Consider the following 19,732-nt stretch of genomic DNA (forward strand, 5'->3'; position numbering starts at 1 on the left):
CTTCAGTGAACTCTTGGAAAGCATTTTCTGCCTCCTGCTGGTTGTGGAACGTTTTGCCTGCAAAAAGTTGTCGAGAGGATTGAAGAAGTAGTTATCCATTGGCGAGAAGTCAGGTGAATATGGTGGGTGAGGCAAAACTTCATAGCCCAATTCATTCAACTTTTGAAGCGTTGGTTGTGCAACATGCAGACAGGCGTGGAGAAGAACTGGGCCCTTTCTGTTGACTAATGCCTGCTGTAGTCCCTGGAGTTCTCAGTGCATCCCGTCGATTTGCTGAGCATACTTGTCAGATGTAATGTTTTTGCCAGGATTCAGAACGCTGTAGTGAATCAAACTGGCAGCAGACCACCAAACAGTGACCATGGCCCTTTTTCTGGTGCAAGTTTGACTTTGGCAAGTGCTTGGTGCTCCTTCTCGGTCCAGCCACTGAGCTGGTTGTCACCGGTTATCATATAAAACTTTTTGTGACATGTCACAGTCCAGTTGAGAAATGATTCATTGTTGTTGTGTAGAGTAAGATGACACTTCAAAACAACAATTTTTTTGATTTTCAGTCAGCTTACAAGGCGCCCACTGAGCTTTTTCACCTTTCACCAGTTTACTTCAAATGCCCAGTAGAATGGTCACTGTTGCGATCTTCGGCAACTTCTTGTGTAGTTGTAAGAGGATCAGCTTCAGTGATGGTTCTCAGTTGTCAACTTCCAGTGGTCAGACATTACCCTCCTCATCTTCAAGGCTCTTGTCTTCTTTGCAAAACTCCTTGAACAACCACTACTCTGTGCGTTTGCTAGCAATTCATGAGCCAAACACGTTGTTGATGTTTCGAGTTGTCTCTGCCGCTTTATGACCCATTTTGAACTTGAATAAAAAGATCTCTTGAGTTTGCTTTGTCTAATATCATTTTTTTGTATAACTTTTTTTTCAATTTTTTTAAAAATTTTATTTTATTTTTAAACTTTACAATATTGTATTGGTTTTGCCAAATATCGAAATGAATCCGCCACAGGTATACATGTGTTCCCCACCCTGAACCCTCCTCCCTCCTCCCTCCCCATACCATCCCTCTGGGTCGTCCCAGTGCACCAGCCCCAAGCATCCAGCATCGTGCATTGAACCTGGACTGGCGACTCATTTCATACATGATATTATACATGCTTCAATGCCGTTCTCCCAAATCTTCCCACCCTCTCCCTCTCCCACAAAGTCCATAAGACTGTTCTATACATCAGTGTCTCTTATGCTGTCTCGTACACAGGATTATTGTTACCATCTTTCTAAATTCCATATATATGCGTTAGTATACTGTATTGGTGTTTTTCTTTCTGGCTTACTTCACTCTGTATAATAGGCTCCAGTTTCATCCACCTCATTAGAACTGACTCAAATGTATTCTTTTTAATGGCTGAGTAATACTCCGTTGTGTATATGTACCACAGCTTTCTTATCCATTCATCTGCTGGTGGACATCTAGGTTGCTTCCATGTCCTGGCTATTATGAACAGTGCTGCGATGAACATTGGGGTACACGTGTCTCTTTCCCTCTGGTTTCCTCAGTGTGTATGCCCAGCAGTGGGATTGCTGGATCATAAGGCAGTTCTATTTCCAGTTTTTTAAAGAATCTCCACACTGTTCTTGATAATGGCTGTACTAGTTTGCATTCCCACCAACAGTGTAAGAGGGTTCCCTTTTCTCCACACCCTCTCCATACACAAAAATAAACTCAAAATGGATTAAAGATTTAAACATAAGACCAGAAACTATAAAACTCCTAGAGGAGAACATAGGCAAAACACTCTCCGACATACATCACAGCAGGATCCTCTATGACCCACCTCCCAGAATATTGGAAATAAAAGCAAAAATAAACAAATGGGACCTAATTAAACTTAAAAGCTTCTGCACAACAAAGGAAACTATTAGCAAGGTGAAAAGGCAGCCTTCAGAATGGGAGAAAATAATAGCAAATGAAGTAACTGACAAACAACTAATCTCAAAAATATACAAGCAACTCCTATAGCTCAACTCCAGAAAAATAAATGACCCAATCAAAAAATGGGCCAAAGAACTAAATAGACAAAAGTCTACAAGCAATAAATGCTGGAGAGGGTGTGGAGAAAAGGGAACCCTCTTACACTGCTGGTGGGAATGCAAACTAGTACAGCCACTCTGGAGAACAGTGTGGAGATTCCTTAAAAAACTGGAAATAGAACTGCCTTATGATCCAGCAATCCCACTGCTGGGCATACACATTGAGGAAACCAGAAGGGAAAGAGACACGTGTACCCTAATATCATTTTTAAAGTCTAAAATAAATAAAAAATAAAACAGCAAGTGTCATTAGCAAAAAACATAAAGTGAGAAATGTGCATTAAAATGATGTATAATGTAACCACATTTATTTAATAATGTATTTCAATATCAAAGAACAAAATTCAGCAGTGCAAAACCCACTATTACTTTTGCACCAACCTAATAGTTCCCTAACAAGGGATTGGATCCATGCCCCTTGAAGTGGAAGCATGGAGTCCTAACCACTGGACTGCCAGGGAATTCCCTTGCTGAGTAGTTTTGATTGGGTGTTAGATTTTTTTCCAAATGCTTTTTCTGTCAATTTAATATGACTATCTGATTTTTCTTCTTTAGTCTGTTGATGTGATGTAAATTTATTTTTGAATGTTGACTCAGTCTTGGATACCTGGAATAAATCCCAGTTGGTCATGGTGTATAATTCTTTTTGTACATTGTTGGATTTGATTTACTCATATTTTGCTCATATTTTTACTTCTGTGTTCAGGAGAGATACTGGTCTGTAGTTTTTTTGTTCTTAGTCCTTGGTTTGAGGATTAGGCTGATGGTCTCAGAGAATGAGGTAGAAATGTTCCTCTGCTTCTATGTTCTGGAAGAGATTGTGGAGAATTGAGATAATTTCTTCCTTCAGTCTTTGGTAGATTTCCCTAGTGAACCCATCTGGGGTTGGTGCTTTTTATTTTAAGAGGGTCGTTAATTATTTAATAGATATAGGCCTATTCCGATTGTTGCTCTTGCATAAATTCTGGTAGATTGCCTCTTTCAAGGAATTGGTCTGTTTTACCTAGACCAAAATTTACCAAATTTGTGGACTCATAATGTTCCTTTATTACCCTGTTAATACTCATAGGATCAGCAGTGATGACCCTTCTTTCATTTCTGATATCAGTAGTTAGTGTTGTCTGTCTTTTTTCTCAGTTTGGCCAGAGGCTTATCCATTTCATTGATGTTTTGAAAGAGTCAACTTTTGTCTCATTGATTTTTCTCTATAGATTTCTGTTTTTCTCTGATTTCTACTCAAATTTCATTTTTTTATCCTTACTTTGAACATAATTTGTTCATCTCTTTGAGTTTCCTAATGTAGAAATGTAGATAATTGATTTTTGGATCTCTCTTCTTTTCTAATATTTGCATTTAGTGCAAATAAATGCTATAAATTTATGAATTTTCCTCTGTGTTCTGCTTTCCCTGCACAACACAAGTTTTGATAAGTTGTATTTCCATTTTCTTTTAGTTAGGACAATCTCTTGAGACTTCTTCTTTGACCCAAATTTTATTTAATTTTCCAAGTATTTAGTCTCCAAGTTTTGTATATTTAATGTCCAGATACTGTATTTTGGGATTTTCCCACTGTTTTTTAATTACCGATTTCTACTTTAATTCTGTAGTGGTCTGAGAGCATACTTAGTGTGATTCCATTCTTTGGAATTTGTTAAGATGTGTTTTATGGCCCAGAATGTGGTTTGCTTATAGGACTTTTTTTTTCCCCTCCAAAAAAATGTACTGATGTAAGGTTTTTCCCTTTTATTGTATGAGACTTCAAAGTAACAAACAGTTAAAAAAATCAGAATGAAACAACCCAAGGGTTCATTGATGGATGATGTGATAATAGACATACAGTGGAACACCATTCAGCTTCATGAAGGAAGGAGAGCCCGACACATGCTGTGACGGGGATGAAACTTAAGGATGTGCTAAGTGGAAAAAAGCCAGTCACAGCGGACAGATACTGAATGATTCTACTTCTGTGAGATGTGTAGGGAGTAGTTAAAATTCATAGAGACAAAAAGCAGAACAGTGATTGCTAGGGGCTTAAAGATGAGGGAGAAGAGAATGGGCAGTTAGTGTTTAGTGAGTGCAGAGTTTCATTTGGGGAGATTAAAAAGTTCTGGAATGAAGTTTCAGGTATGCAATGTAAACAAGTTCTGAAGCTCTATACAGCATAATGGCTGTAACTAATCATCTATTGTGTGTTATGATGTGCTAAGAGAGTATATCATTGTTTTACATATTCTTACAGCACATTAAAACATTAAAAGGGGCAGGAAGAAACTTTTGGAAGGTGTTGGATATGTTTCTGCCCTTGTTAGTTGGTGATAGTGTTACAAGTGTAGTATACATTAAATATCTTATGTGTCAATCATACTTCAGTAGTTTTTTTAAAAAGTTCTGTAGATAACTAGTGGTGATAGTTACACAAGGTGTGTATATCTTAATATAGAAATGCACACTTAAAATGATTAAAATGGCAAATTTTAATGTATGTTTTACCACAGCTTTTGAAACTGGAAAAAAAATTAAATCAGAACATTGACAAAAGATGAAAGAGTTATTTTTAAAATTTCTTTATTGCAAATGTTTGTATTTGAGACTTACATGACTAGTTTAATTTTCATTTGTGATTGATTTGATAGAATCTAATTATGTTCACTTAGGAATTCTTACGGTGTCATGAAGAATAGAACTTTTATGTAGATGAGTACAGGACTGTATATATGATGAACTGATACTCTCCAAAGAAATTCATGCATTTATTTAAGGACACTGCGTATGGACTGGACTGATTTGTAGCTGCATGGTAGAATCATCATGGGGTTTGAGATCAGAGGCTCTTCAGAGGTAATTTATTCCAATCCAGTCCTTTAAAAAATCAATAATTTGAACCTCAGAGAGGTTAAAGGACTTCACCAGATTTCAGAATAAAATTGGGGGTTGATGTTTCACCTCCTCCTCTGGCTGCTGTTGTGTTTCCTACAGCCTGTGCAGATAATGATATTCTGCTTAATGAGCTTGGTAAGAGCAGTTCCTAAACCAGTTACTTCAACACAAGAGTTCTCAATTGGAGGAAGTTTTTAAAAAAAATTCTAATGACCGGAACCCACTCCTCAGAGATTCTGACATAATAGGTCTACAGAGGGCAATGGGGGCGTCCTTGGTAAACGATCCACCTGCCAGTGCAGGAGATGGACTAGATGCAGCAGGCTCAGTCCCTGGGTAGGGAAGATACACTGGAGTAGGGAATGGCAACCCACTCCAGTATTCTTGCCTGCAAAGTTCCATGGACAGGGGAGTCTGGCGGGCTACAGTCCATGGAGTTGGCAATGATTTGGACATGAATGAGCACACACAGTGGGTAATAATGAGTGTCATGTCATATTTAAAAAATAATAATCATATTCATGATGAGGCATGCTCATCCATGCAGCACGGATTGAAAAGAACTGCTTAAAAGGATCTTTTTAAAGCATGGTTCTCAAACCTGTCCAGTGGTCAGCATCCCCTGGGGAGCTCGGAACTCTGAGACCCCACTACTGTTAGAAGCATTCCTAGTTGGGGGTGGGAGATGAGATGCTTGAAGTCCTTCATGGTTACACTCTAAATGGAATGTCTTTTGCCTCCCCACTAACTTTTCTGTATTGTTTAAAACCAGACCAAGTGAATGAAAGGACTTCAAGATAGTTCATGTGGGCAACAAGCACCATCTTAATGAGGTGAAATTTGGCTAAGGCTTTGTAACACTTGTTTTTTGGCTGAAAAGTAAAAATGCTTACTAAGGAATTTGAGATTATTAAGAGTTTTAAAAAATTTGATCTTGTACTTAAAGTGCTTTACCCCTTTTTCTGTGAGAATGGTGTCTGGGTTGTTTTTAAGGAAGAGTATTTATTGTTGGAGAGTCAAGTGCTTTTTGTATTTAAATGTGAAGATGGAGCACCTTCAATGCATTTTATTAGTTTAGAGTCAAACCATCTGTGTTCATATAGATTTGAATTCCCTTATTGAAATATATGATGAATCATGTACAATTTATGACCCAGGGATTTTTGTTAAATTTTAAACAATTGCACTCATCTCACATGCTAGTAAAGTAATGCTCAAAATTCTGCAAGCCAGGCTTCAGCAATAAGTGAACCATAAACTTCCAGATGTTCAAGCTGGTTTTAGAGAAGGCAGAGGAACCAGAGATCAAATTGCCAACATCCGCTGGATCATGGAAAAAGCAAGAGAGTTCCAGAAAAACATCTATTTCTGCTTTATTGACTATGCCAAAGCCTTTGACTGTGTGGCTCACAATAAACTGTGGAAAATTGTGAAACACATGGGAATACCAGACCACCTGACCTGCCTCTTGAGAAATCTGTATGCAGGTCAGGAAGCAACAGTTAGAACTGGACATGGAACAACAGACTGGTTCCAAATAGGAAAAGGAGTCCGTCAAGGCTGTATATTGTCACCCTGCTTATTTAACTTATATGCAGAGTACATCATGAGAAACACTGGACTGGAAGAAGCACAAGCTGGAATCAAGATTGCCGTGAGAAGTATCAATAACCTCAGATATGCAGATGACACTACCCTTATGGCAGAAAGTGAAGAGGAACTCAAAAGCCTCTTGATGAAAGTGAAAGTGGAAAGTGAAAAAGTTGGCTTAAAGCTCAACATTCAGAAAACGAAGATCATGGCATCCGGTCCCATCACTTCATGGGAAATAGACAGGTAAACAGTGGAAACAGTGTCAGACTTTATTTTGGGGGGCTCCAAAATCACTGCAGATGGTGACTGCAGCCATGAAATTAAAAGACTCTTACTCCTTGGAAGGAAAGTTATGACCAACCTAGATAGCATATACAAAAGCAGAGACGTTACTTTGCCAACAAAGGTCCGTCTAGTCAAGGCTATGGTTTTTCCAGTAGTCATGTATGGATATGAGAATTGGACTGTGAAGAAGGCTGAGTGCCGAAGAATTGATGCTTTTGAAGTGTGGTGTTGGAGAGACTCTTGAGAGTCCCTTGGACTGCAAGGAGATCCAACCAGTCCATTCTGAAGGAGATCAGCCCTGGGATTTCTTTGGAAGGAATGATGCTAAAGCTGAAACTCCAGTATTTTGGGCACCTCATGCGAAGAGTTGACTCATTGGAAAAGACTCTGATGCTGGGAGGAATTGGGGGCAAGAGGAGAAGGGGACGACAGAGGATGAGATGGCTGGATGGCATCCCTGACTCGATGGAGGTGAGTCTGAGTGAACTCCGGGAGTTGGTGATGGACAGGGAGGCCTGGCCTGCTGCAATTCACGGGGTTGCAAAGAGTCGGACACGACTGAGCGACGGAACTGAACTGAATAAGTAAAGCACAATTTTTTTTTCCTTGTAAAAACTCAAAACGTTACAGAAAAGTCTGGAGTGTGGCCACCATTCTTTTTCTGTTCTTAGCCCCAGCTTCTCCTTTGGAGGTAGTGATCGTCTCCAGTGTCCTGTGGATCCTCCCAGAACTTTTCCTACCAGGTAGACTGGCCAAAGGAAAAAAAAATATTATTTTGTAAATTTTGCTTTTTACCACATATCTTGAAAATTTTTTATGTCAGTTCATGTGCTGTGTAGAATTCAACTGTATAGTTCAGTTCAGTCGCTCAGTCGTGTCCAACTCTTTGTGACCCCATGGAGTGCAGCATGCCAGGCTTCCCTGTCCATCACGAACTCCCAGAGCTTGCTCAGACTCATGTCCATCGAGTCGATGATGCCATCCAGCCATCTCATCCTTTGTCATCCCCTTCTCCTCCTGCCTTCAATCTTTCCCAGCCTTGGGGTCTTTTCCAATGAGTCAGTTCTTCACATCAGGTGGCCGAAGTATTGGAGCTTCAGCATCAGTCTTTCCAATGAATGCTCAGGACTGATTTCCTTTAGGATTGACTGGTTTGATCTCCTTGCAGTCCAAGGGACTCTCAAGAGTCTTCTCCAACATCACAGTTCAAAAGTATCACTTCTTCAGTGCTCAGCTTTCTTTATTTTTCAACTGTACAGTTATACCACAATTTTTAAAGCCATTTTCCCTGTTGGTGATCACGTTGTTTGCACTGTTTCCTGTTCCAGTACTGCAATGGACATTCTTGTGGATGCCTCTGTGTGCAAATGTGGTGTGATTGCTGGGGCAGAATGCTAAACTGTCCTCCTGCCAGGCCGTGCTGCAGAGGTGTTGGATTGAGAAAGAGACTCAGGAGAATTTTGAATTCCTTGAATCTGCAGATATTTGAGTTGAAGACACAAGTGTAGCAGAACATATTCTTTTTTTTGTTGTTTATAATTGTCAAAAATTTGAGGAGTGTATGAGGTTTTCTATGCAGACCCTGAATGTCTGCATGCCCAGTGTCAGTGTGCTGACTGCTGACTTGGAAATAGTTGATAAAAAATGCTGAATTAGGTGATGTGAAGATGATTAACAGATAATGGTAGCCAGAATAATTGTGTTAAAACAGCAAGAAATATCAAGAGAATTTGATGAGTTCTGTATTTTCTTTGCTGCTTGCCTTTCACAGTAGTGTTAGAAACTTTCAGTTGTTTAATAATTTTTCTTGTGTATTTGATTCACTTGACTATGAAATAACTATGCCATTTCAAAGAAGCTCTTCATTAAAAAGTATCAACTATGCATTAGTCCCCATTAAACTCTTTATTTATGTCACTGTAAACGATCCATTTAAAATCTATTTTTTCCTACTTGAAAGATCTTATTGCTTCTGCTAGTTTACATTTTGCCTGGTCTTTTCCATGTATTTACATAGTCTACAATGTAGGTTTGGGGGGTGTTTTTTTGGAAAAGGTGATTTTTTTTGTAGGTGATTCTACTAAGGTTTACTTAAGCGCTCCCATATTGTTAGACATCTAAGTTGCTTTTTGTTTTCTGTTGTGAATAAAACGTGAGAAATATAAGTGTTGTTTACTTTTTCAGCCAGCTTCTCCATCTGTGTTCCTCAAAATAAAATTGCTGGATTTTTCATTATGTGTTACCAGAAAGACTGTGAGGGTTAACAGGGAATGAGGGAAACTGTCACCACCTCTCTAAAGGCTCCCAGGCTTCTTTCCCCGTCCCCTCTCCCCCCACCAGTAAATTAGGCTTTATCAGTTTCCTTATTTTTGTCTTAAAATAGTGGGTTTGAGATTTTTTGCCCCGTGGATTTCTTGGTATATGTGTTCGTGTTTTGAAGTATGTGTAAATGTGTTAGCTGTATTTTTCTTCTACTTTGAAGTTTGACTAGTGTGTTAATGTTCTAATTTTTCTTCCTCATTTCACCTTCTTGTCTGCACGTAAGATAATAGTGAACCGGCGCCACTGAATCAGAACACTGGCAGTCTGTCCTTAGCCGTAAGGTCATATGCCCCAGGACCAGAGGTGAGACGGAGGGTTCAGCAGCTCCAGAAATGGGTGGTTGTGTCTTCCTGTGGAAAAGAATGCTGAAGAGCTATTCAGGTTTCTGTAACTTTCCATAAAGTGAGGCAGGGCTTCCTAAGAAAGGGAAATTTAAGGACATAAACTATGTGCTCATTGGTAGGGAAGTTAATGGTAAAAGCCGGGGGGGGGGGGGGCGGCTCGGGGGGGATTTGTATTTGCCTTTCTGTGGATGCTTGAAGATTATCCTGTGAAACCAGCTGTGCCCAGGAGGGAACAGAGCTGGGCAGGCACAGATTCAAAGGGCAGGTGGGAAAGCTGTTGAGACTCTCAGATTAGACTGATTCTGCATTAAAAGTTCTGAATGCCTTAGATACGTGTTGACTCTGGGATTTCTAGGCCTCTTTGGTGGTCTTAATATTTTCAGTATTTCAAAAAAGGTGACAATTTGCCTGTTACCTTGGTCCACGTGCTAAGTAAAATGGCAAGTTGTTTTGTTTTGGGTTTATGTTACGTCGTTTATTACCTGGATATACATGTCTTCTTTTCATTGACGCACAGATTCTCCTATTCCTCTTAATTTTGCTTTGTGGTAACATACACGTTAAGGCAGAATCTTTTTAGGGCTGTAATAGCAGCTCGTCCTTCCTTTCTGTTTTTTCCCTAAACCGTCTCATTGAGATATGTACAATTCAGATACTTTCTCGTATATTCACAGAGTTGTACGGTTATCATCAGAATAAGTTTTCGAACATTTTCATCATCCCCAGAACAAACCTCTTATCCACCTGCAGTCACTTTCCATCTCTACAGACTTGCTTACTTTGGACATTTCGTGTAAATGGAATTGTATAATACAGGTGTCCGTTTGCGTGTGCCTTTTTCACTTAGCATGTTTCTATGGTTCATCCACGTTGCAGCGTGTTACCATTTCTTTATGTGGCCAGTGATATTTCAGTGTGTCCACGTTTTGTTTATCCATTCATTAGTTGGTGGACACTTGGATTGTTTCCACTTTCTGGCTACTGTGACTAATACTGCTAAGAACAGTTTTTGCGTGGGCACACAATTTTAGTTCTCCTGGATAGATACCTCAGAGTGTTCCCACTTTTGGTTCTTAGTGTCATTTTGAGCCTGCTGTACTTTTACATCTCCCATACTTACATGGAAATGGTGTTTTAGCTAAAAGAAAAAAAGATCTAATCGTGTGTGTGTGAGAGAGAGAGAGGGAGAAAGGAAGAGAAATACAAATGACTACGGATGGTGCTAGGATGATTTCCACCCTGATCTTATTTGTATGGTTTTGCTGTAACTGGCAAAGTAGCAAAGCTCCAAGTTGCAGTTGCTGCCAAGCTCTGGCTTATTTGGGAATTTTTGTCTTTTATTGAGAGTTTTTAGTTACCTGCAGTAAGTAATTATGAACCAGTCTTAACTGTAATACTTAGCCTGGCATGAATTCAATTGTACTTTGGTAGAAATGCTGCAGTTTTTACATAAATTCTAATGGGAATTAGTGTTTCTTTAACTTGTGATTTTGGAGGCAAGCAAAAATTATAGGAACAATTATGGTCTCCGAGTGAGTGACGGGTAAGTTTGGCTAGTGAATGCTGGTTGACATTCACTGCTTGTTGACTGCTTCCTGATGGCAGCTTAGAGCTGTGGCGTGAGTGGTGAAGCAGGAAGTGGAAGGTGTTCTTGATGGTAAGCTGGGCAGCATGGCCTGGGTCTGGGCTGTCTGCTCATTTATTGTGTAGAATGGCTAAAAGAAGTTTCAATTCCTTACTATATAAACTTTTATTTCTTAGTCATTTAAAGTTTTTACTATTATTTAACGTGTGGAAAGGATATAGAATATCAACAAATCCCTTAGTATCCATCACCTGAATAGAATAAATTTGACTTTTTCTTCCCTCCCCTCTTCCTTCCCTTTTTTATTCTTTCTCTTTCTCTTAAGGAGTTCAACTTTTCAGATGTACTTGAACAGCTGTTTGGCCTACTCTCCTATTTACCTCCCTCCTTTCCCAGAGGCAACCATCCTTGCAAGGCAGATGTTTTTATGCTTCTATGTTTACATCCATTGCAATATATACCATTGGTGTCTGCATTTTTAAACATTACATAAACAGTGTAAATTTTAATTCTACCTCTCTAGCAATATTTCTCAGGATGGTCATAAAATACTTTTGATGGATATCCAGTGTTAGCTTAAGTTTTTCTTATTGTGATAAAATATGCATAACATAAAAATTTACTATTTTTTTTTTTTTTTCCAAAAATTTTATTTAAAAAAAAATCACATGCTCCCCATCCTGAACCCTCCTCCCTCCCAACCTCCCCATACCATCCCCCTGTGCCTTCCCAGCGCACCAGCCCCAAGCATCCAGCATCGTGCACTGAACCTGGACTGGCATCTCGTTTCATACATGACATTTCACATGTTTCAATGACTTTCTCCCAAATCTTCCCACCCTCTCCCACAGAGTCCATAAGACTGTTCTATACATCAGTGTCTCTTTTGCTGTCTCGTACACAGGGTTATCGTTACCATCTTTCTAAATTCCATATACATGCGTTAGTATACTGTATTTATGTTTTTCCTTCTGGCTTACTTCACTCTGTATAATAGTCTCCAGTTTCATCCACCTCATTAGAACTGATTCAAATGTATTCTTTTTAATGGCTGAGTAATACTCCATTGTGTATATGTACCACAGCTTTCTTATCCATTCATCTGCTGATGGACATCTAGGTTGCTTCCATGTCCTGGCTATTATAAACAGTGCTGCGATGAACATTGGGGTACACGTGTCTCTTTCCCTTCTGGTTTCCTCAGTGTGTATGCCCAGCAGTGGGATTGCTGGATCATAAGGCAGTTCTATTTCCAGTTTTTTAAGGAATCTCCACACTGTTCTCCATAGTGGCTGTACTAATTTGCATTCCCACCAACAGTGTAAGAGGGTTCCCTTTTCTCCACACCCTCTCCAGCATTTATTATTTGTAGACTTTTGGATCGCAGCCATTCTGACTGGTGTGAAATGGTACCTCATAGTGGTTTTGATTTGCATTTCTCTGATAAAGAGTGATGTTGAACAAGTATACATTCCAGTGGCATTAAGTACATTTACATCGTTGAGCAACCATTACCACTGTTGGTTGCCACAATTTTTCATCATTCCAAACAGAAACTACCCATTCCCTGGTGGCTCAGATGATAAAGAATCTGCCTGCAATGCAGGAGACCTGGGTTCGATCCCTGGGTCGGGAAGATCTCCTGGAGAAGGGAATGGCAACCCACTCCAGTATTCTTACCTGGAGAATTCCGTGGACAGAGGGGCCTGGTGAGCTACACTCCATGGGGTCGCGAAGAGTCAGACACAACTGAGCGACTTGACGCTTTATGCATGCCCCATCCCCCCTCCCCTCCAGTCCCTGGTAATTAACCTCTATTCTGCTTTCCCTCTGAATTTGCCTGTTCTAGGTACCTTATACAAATGGAAACATACAGTATTTATCCTTTTGTGTCTGGCATATTTATTTTACTTAGCATAACATTTTTAGCATGCATGTTACAGCATGTATCAGAATATCCTTCATTTTTAACGCTGACTTAATATTCCACTGTATGATTGATTACACTTCATTTTATTTATCCATTCATCTGATGGACGTTTGGATTGTTTCCACCTTGTGGCTATTGTGAATAATGCTATGAACATTGGTGTATGAGTTTCTGTTTTCATTTCTTTGGGTTTATACCTAGGAATGGAATTGCTGAATCATTTGGCAGTTCTGCTTTTTGAGGAACTGCCAAACTTTTCCATTTCAGCTAACCATTTTATATACTTGCCAGCAATGCAGGAAGGTTCTGATTTCACTAACAGTTTTTAATTTCTTTTTCTTTGATAATAGCCATCCTACTGGGTTGAAATAATCTGGTGGTATTGATTTGCATTTCTCTAATGACGGATGATTTTGAGTATCTTTTTGTGTGCTTATTGGTCATCTGTATATCTTCTCTGGAGAAATGTTCATTCAGGTCCTTTGTCTGTTTTAAATTGGAATGTTTGGTTTTGTTGTTGAATTGCAGGAGTTTTTTGTGTATTTTGGGTATTAACATTTTGAATATTAAGCCCCTAGATATATGTTTTGAAATAATATTATCTCCCCTTCTGTTGGTTGTCTTTTCACTCTCTTGTTAGTATCCTTTGATGCACATAAGTTTTCAATTTTGATGAAGTCTGATTTATATGTGTTTTTCTTTTGTTGCCTGGGCATTTTGGTTTTATAGCCAAGAAATCATTGCCAAATTCTGTCATGACGCACCAGTGTTTCTTCTAAGAATTTTATAGTTCTCTAGCTCTGAAGTTTAGGTCTTTGATCCACTCTGAGTTAATTTTTGTACGTGGTGTAAGGTAAGAGTCCAGCTTCGTTCTTTTGCACGTGGATATCCAATTTCCCTAGCACCATTTGTTGAAAAGACTGTTGCCCTAGCTTAAGTTGTTTTTATTATAATGTAAGAACGCACACAAGTGTAAGTTTCTTATGTTTAAAAGCTTACAAAAACAAAACAGTTAATCAGTTAAATACAGATAAAATGACAGAGTCAATGAAATTAAAATTAACTGTATGGGACAGATGATGTTTTATTCAAGTTGTTACTCTCACTGTTGATATAGTATTGCCTGCTGTGGTGCTGGCAGTGCTTGGGAAATGCCTTTATTGCCTTGCCATGCAACAACTCATTTCTTTCAACACTTTATTCTGAAAACTGTAAAATTTTCAGGGATGCCATTTGACCTTTACTTGGCATATATGTGTGAAACGTGTATCAGCTCTTACCCTGTTCTTGATTGTTAGTACAGACCAATTGAAATTCTATTGTTTGGCCTTGGCCTGATGGTGAATACAAGTCAGCTGGGCAACTCTCTGTGTCTGGAAGGATCTGGATGATTTAGAACAAGCTCATGCTAATATTATTAGAGTAATATTGAAGTGGAAATTTAAAAAATTCTCATAGAGAATGTATGGACTTGAAAGAAGTGTCTACAGGCCCAGTTTGAGACACATTTCTTAATATTTGGCATCATTGCCATATTTCCTGTGCTGCTTATAATTTTTCCCCCTCACATTTACTCGAGATAGAGATGCTGATACTCAAGTTTGGCAGGAAGATCTTGTTTTGCCTTTTTCTTCCTTTCCTTTTTCTATAGTTAGCATTTATAGGGCATCTCACTGTTGTCTGCTTTACCCTTACCTAAAAAAAAGGATTCCTTAATCTTTTTTTTTAAAAAGGTGGTCCATTTCTTTTTCTTCATTGCATTAAGTTCAGTTATTTTTATTATAACTTTAGGGGTTTTTGTTGTTGCTGCTTATCTTTACTGCTTTTATATCTTAGTGCTTTTTCTCTTGAATACAACCAAAATAAAAGCTGGTATTCTTCATCTCAGACCATGATGTATGTGTTTAAATATAATTTTACTGCCAAAAATGTGTCAAGTTGGCTTTTATTTCCTAAGTTTTCTTTTATGTGGTTAACATGGCCCTTGAATACCATTGTCTTCTCACTGTTAAATTCTCAACTGAGTTGGCCCTATTTAAAGTGTAAGTCTGCCAGTTTGATTTTAAAATATTGGAAGTGAATTGTGGTGAGTGAGATAGAGCTATGAAGAAAGAATCTTCATATTCCTCTGGTTATAGATGCCTTTGGCATTTGTTTCTACTTGAAGACAACTTTTATCTAATGCTAATGCTATTTTGAGGGAAGAATTTCTCAACTTTTCAAACTAGTCTGACGTGAACCAAAACCCTGGGCTCTCGTGTCAGGAAATCCCCTTCACACGCTCAAGTGTTTCAGCATGTGAGCACGTTTCCTGCTGGTGTCAACTCCTACATGTCGTACCTAAAGTCAGACTTTATCTTCTGTGCATGACATGGAGTTACACCCTAATCTAATTCTTAGATGTAATTAAACATTTCTATTAAAATATAATGGTTTTCTAAATTTGAATCAAGAAGCAACGAGAGAATCGTATTTATTAAGATAATGACTTTTTGGTGTTTCTTTTCCCCAGACTAGTAGCATTTATGTGAAGTAACATATTTCTGTGATTGATAGTAGAATAGAAGCTAGTTCTTCAGAGGTGTGTCTAGCTACATGGAATCTCAGTGAGCTGTTGGCTTTTTTTTTTTTTTTGAGAATAGTGCACTTTTTTGTTGTTATTTTAAATGCTGTTAAAATTGTAAAATATGTAAAAATACAATTTATTTTTATAATGTATACACTTTTAAAGGTATAATTTAGACGTATTAAATGCAGTTGACCCTTGAACGACATTAGGGGAGGAGTTGAAAATGTGTGTATTGAACATCCCTGGTGGCGCAGTGAGTGAAGAATCCGCCTACCGTTGCAGGGGACAGGGGTTCGATTCCTGGTCTGGGAAGATCCCACATGCCACAGGCAACTAACCCTGTGCCCCACAACTGCTGAGCCCATGTGCAGCGGCTGCCGAGGCCAGCGTGCTGTAGAGCCTGTGCTCTGCCACAGGAGAAGCCGGCGCACCACAACGAAGGCTAGCTCCCACTCGCCGCAACTGGAGAAAGCCCGTGCCAAGCAGCCAGAAATTAATAGTTTTTAAAAGTAAATAAATGTTAAGAAAATCTTTTTTTTTTTTTTAATCTCTGTATAATTTAAGAGTCAGGCCCCTGACCCCATTCCTCCCTATCCACAGTTCTGCATCAAAGGATTCAGTCAACCTCAGGTCCTGTATTTATTGTTGAAAAAAATCCTCGTGTAAGTGGACCCGTGCCGTTTAGATCTGTGTTGTTCGAGGGTCAGCTGGACCATCACGATGTGGTGCAGCCATTGCCACTGTAGTTTCAGAACATTTTATCCCCGAACAGAACGTTTTACCCCCTACCTGTTAAGAAGTCACCCCTCATTTCCCTTCTCAGCTTCTGGCAACAAATAATCTGCCTTCTGTCTCTGGATTTACCTGTTCTGGACATTTCATATAAATGGATTCATACAATGTGTGGTCTTTTGTGTCTGGCTTTCACTTAAAATTTTTATAGAGTTTTTCCATGTTGTGGCATGTATCAGTGCTTCATTACTTTTCATATCTTTTGTATGGATATATCACATTTTATCAATGTTTGGATTAGCTAAACTTAAAAATTGTGGTAAAAATTACACATAATATAAACTTTACCATAAAGTTCAGCAGCATTAAGTACATGTACTTTGTTGGCAAGTCATCCCTATTACTGTCCATCTTCAGAAATTTTTCATCTTCTCTAACTGATACTTTGGAGAAGGCAATGGCACCCCTCTCCAGTGCTCTTGCTTGGAAAATCCCGTGGACGGAGGAGCCTGGTAGGCTGCAGTCCATGGGGTCACTGAGTCAGACACGACTGAGCGACTTCACTTTCACTTTTCACTTTCATGCATTGGAGAAGGAAATGGCAGCCCACTCCAGTGTTCTTGCCTGGAGAATCCCAGGGACGGGGGAGCCTGGTGGGCTGCCGTCTATGGGGTCGCACACAGTTGGACACGACTGAATCGACTTAGCAGCAGCAGCAGCAGGGACAACTGATACTTTGTACCTATTAAGCTCTAATTCCCCACTCTCTGCTTCCCCTAACTCCTGGCAACCACCATTCTATTTTCTTTCTCTATGGCAGAGACTTGACTATTCTAGGTACCTCATTGGACTTCCCAGGTGGCTCAGACGGTAAAGCGTCTGTCTACAATGTGAGAGACCTGGGTTCGATCCCTGGGTTGGGAAGATTCCCTGGAGAGGGAAATGGCAACCCACTCCAGTCCTCTTGCCTTGAAAATCCCATGGACGGAGGAGCTTGATGCAGGCTACTGTCCATGGGGTCCCAAAGAGTTGGGCACGACTGAGCGACTTCACTTTCTTTTCACTTTTTCTTTCATATAATCGTATGGTGTTTGTCCTTTTTTAAAGTTAATTTTTATTGAAATATAGTTGAATTAAAGTGTTGTGTTAGTTTCAAATGTACAGTAAAGTGATTCAGTTATACATCTATACAAATATATTCTTTTTTTACATTTTCTTTCACTATAGCTTATTATAAGATATTGAATATAGTTGGTAGGTCTTTGTTGGTTGTTTTATTCTTAGTACTGTGTATATTTTAATCCCAAACGCCTACAAATTTATCCCTCTTCTCCCCCTCCCTTTTGTTTTCTGTGTCTGTCTGAGTCTGTGTGAGTTGCTGCCGTTTTGTGAGCCTGTTTCTGCTTTGTAAATAAGTTCGTTTGTATCTGGTATTTGTCCTTATTTCATTTAGGGTAAATTCCTCGATCCGTTTTGTGGCACATGTCAGAATTTTCTCCCTGTTTTAGGCTGGATAATATTTTATTGTGAGATGTGTAGATCATGTTTTGTTTACCCATTCTCCTGCTGATGGACACTTGGGTTGCTTCCACCTTTTGGTTATTGTGAATAATGCTGCTGTGAACATGAGCATACAAGTATCTTTCGAGTCTCTGCTTTCATTTCTTTTGGCTGTATACCCAGGAGTGAAATTGCTGATCATGTGGTAAATCTGTATCTGATCTTTTGAGGAACAGCCATACTGTTTTCCGTAGCACTGAACCATTTTACATTCTGTCAGCACAAGTAATATTGAATTCTAGTTTCTCCACATTCTCTGTTGAAAACCTGCTGTTTTCTTGTTTTTTGGTAAGGACCAATCGCAATGGCTACTTAAAAAATGTGTTTTTAAAGTATAGCTAAGCACTGTCTTTTTTTCTTCTTTTTATATCAGTGACAAATATACCCTTAGTTGACGCTTTGATATGAATTGGGATGGGTGCTTAGAAGATGTTACAATGGTGCTTCTAAAAATTATGTGTGGTTCTGTAAGTTTGTTTACCCCTAAATAATGTACAAGGTGGTGCATAGAAATAACTTGGTAGAGTTGGTCTATCAAGTTAATCTTGGCTATCTTAAGGAGGCCACCTGTAAAGCAGGGGTAAGAAAACTTTTTTCTGTAAGGGTAGTAAATATTTTAAATAGCTGTGTTTGGTTCTAAGGTTTCTCTCAGCTACTCATCTCTGCTATTGTGACGTACAAAAGCAACCGCTGACAGTTTGCAAATGAGCAAGCATGGTCGTATTCCAATAAAACTTTATGTATACTGTAATTTGAGCTGCATATATTTTACACCTATCCCAAAATGTTATTCTTCTTTTGATTTCAACGATTTAAAAATGTAAAAGCATTCTTATCTTGTGGGCTGTACACAAACAGGAAGTGGACTGGGTTTGAACTGTGGGTGTGGTTTGTTGACCTCTGTGTAGAGCAGTAAGTGGATATTAGAGGTAGTGTGGAACTTGTGTGATACTTGAATTATTTGTGGAAATATTTTGGAGATAGCTTTTTGGTCCAGGGCAAGGGCCTAGAGCTAAGGGAGTCAGACTGCTGGAGAGGAGTAGTAAGCTCAGAGTAACAGATCTGAAAATCTCAAATGCAATTTATTAATATGTGTCTGTTATAACAAAGGTTAAGTGATTGAACCAACATCTGGCACAGTGGTTGGCACATTATCACCTTTCATAAGTCTTTGTGGAAAAGCAGATAATGAGGAAGAAGAGTGAAGGGTAGTCTGAAAAGATAAAGTGGGGCGGTGGGGGGGTGGTGGTGGGCGGATGGCTGCTATGTTAAATGACTGTTCTGTTTTGGTGGAACTGTCTTACAAAGAGACTAGTCATACCCTCTTACTGTCTTTGTATATGTATGAGCTCATGAAGACCCAAAGCCTGAGTCAATAGGAAATATAAAGTATATACTAAGTGCCAGATTGGGGTACCACTGCAGACTGGAGCCTGACCGAGCTGCTGAGTGGGCATTCACGTCCCTGTTTTATAGATGTGGGAACTGAGACTGAGGGAAGTTGGTAGCTTCCAATAAAAGATTATTCAGTTAGAAATGTCTTAGCTGGGATTTGAGAGTAATTTTAGCTCTGTGATCCTGATGGTGTGTTAAAATGAGGAGATCCCGTCCCATCAATATCAGTTTGAAAGCCTAGTGCAAGAACTGGGTACTTGATTCTTTGGAGAAACCCTAAAGCTCTCTGTGAGTTTACTTTCCTTTAATATCTGTATTAATTATAATGGAAGCTAAAAGAGAAAAGGGATGGTAGTCAGAATGTCATGGTAAGAATGAACTGGTAGCAAAGCAGCAGGGCCCACATTTAGACCCCAAGCTACTCTGATTGATGCTGAATAGCTACCGGTGCG

The 19,732-nt window shown here is 39.2% G+C and overlaps 1 protein-coding gene across 2 annotated transcripts in view; it reads left to right on the forward strand.

Moving 5' to 3' along the window:
• The window catches only part of TENT4B (terminal nucleotidyltransferase 4B), a 71,567-nt gene that overhangs the window by 17,234 nt on the left and 34,601 nt on the right, over positions 1-19,732 (forward strand). The gene's annotated exons all lie outside the window — the stretch shown is intronic.

Source organism: Bos grunniens, chromosome 18 (genome assembly GCF_055505025.1).
Source record: "Bos grunniens cultivar Pamir isolate PY7600 chromosome 18, Bosgru_T2T1.0, whole genome shotgun sequence".
NCBI lineage: Eukaryota > Metazoa > Chordata > Mammalia > Artiodactyla > Bovidae > Bos > Bos grunniens.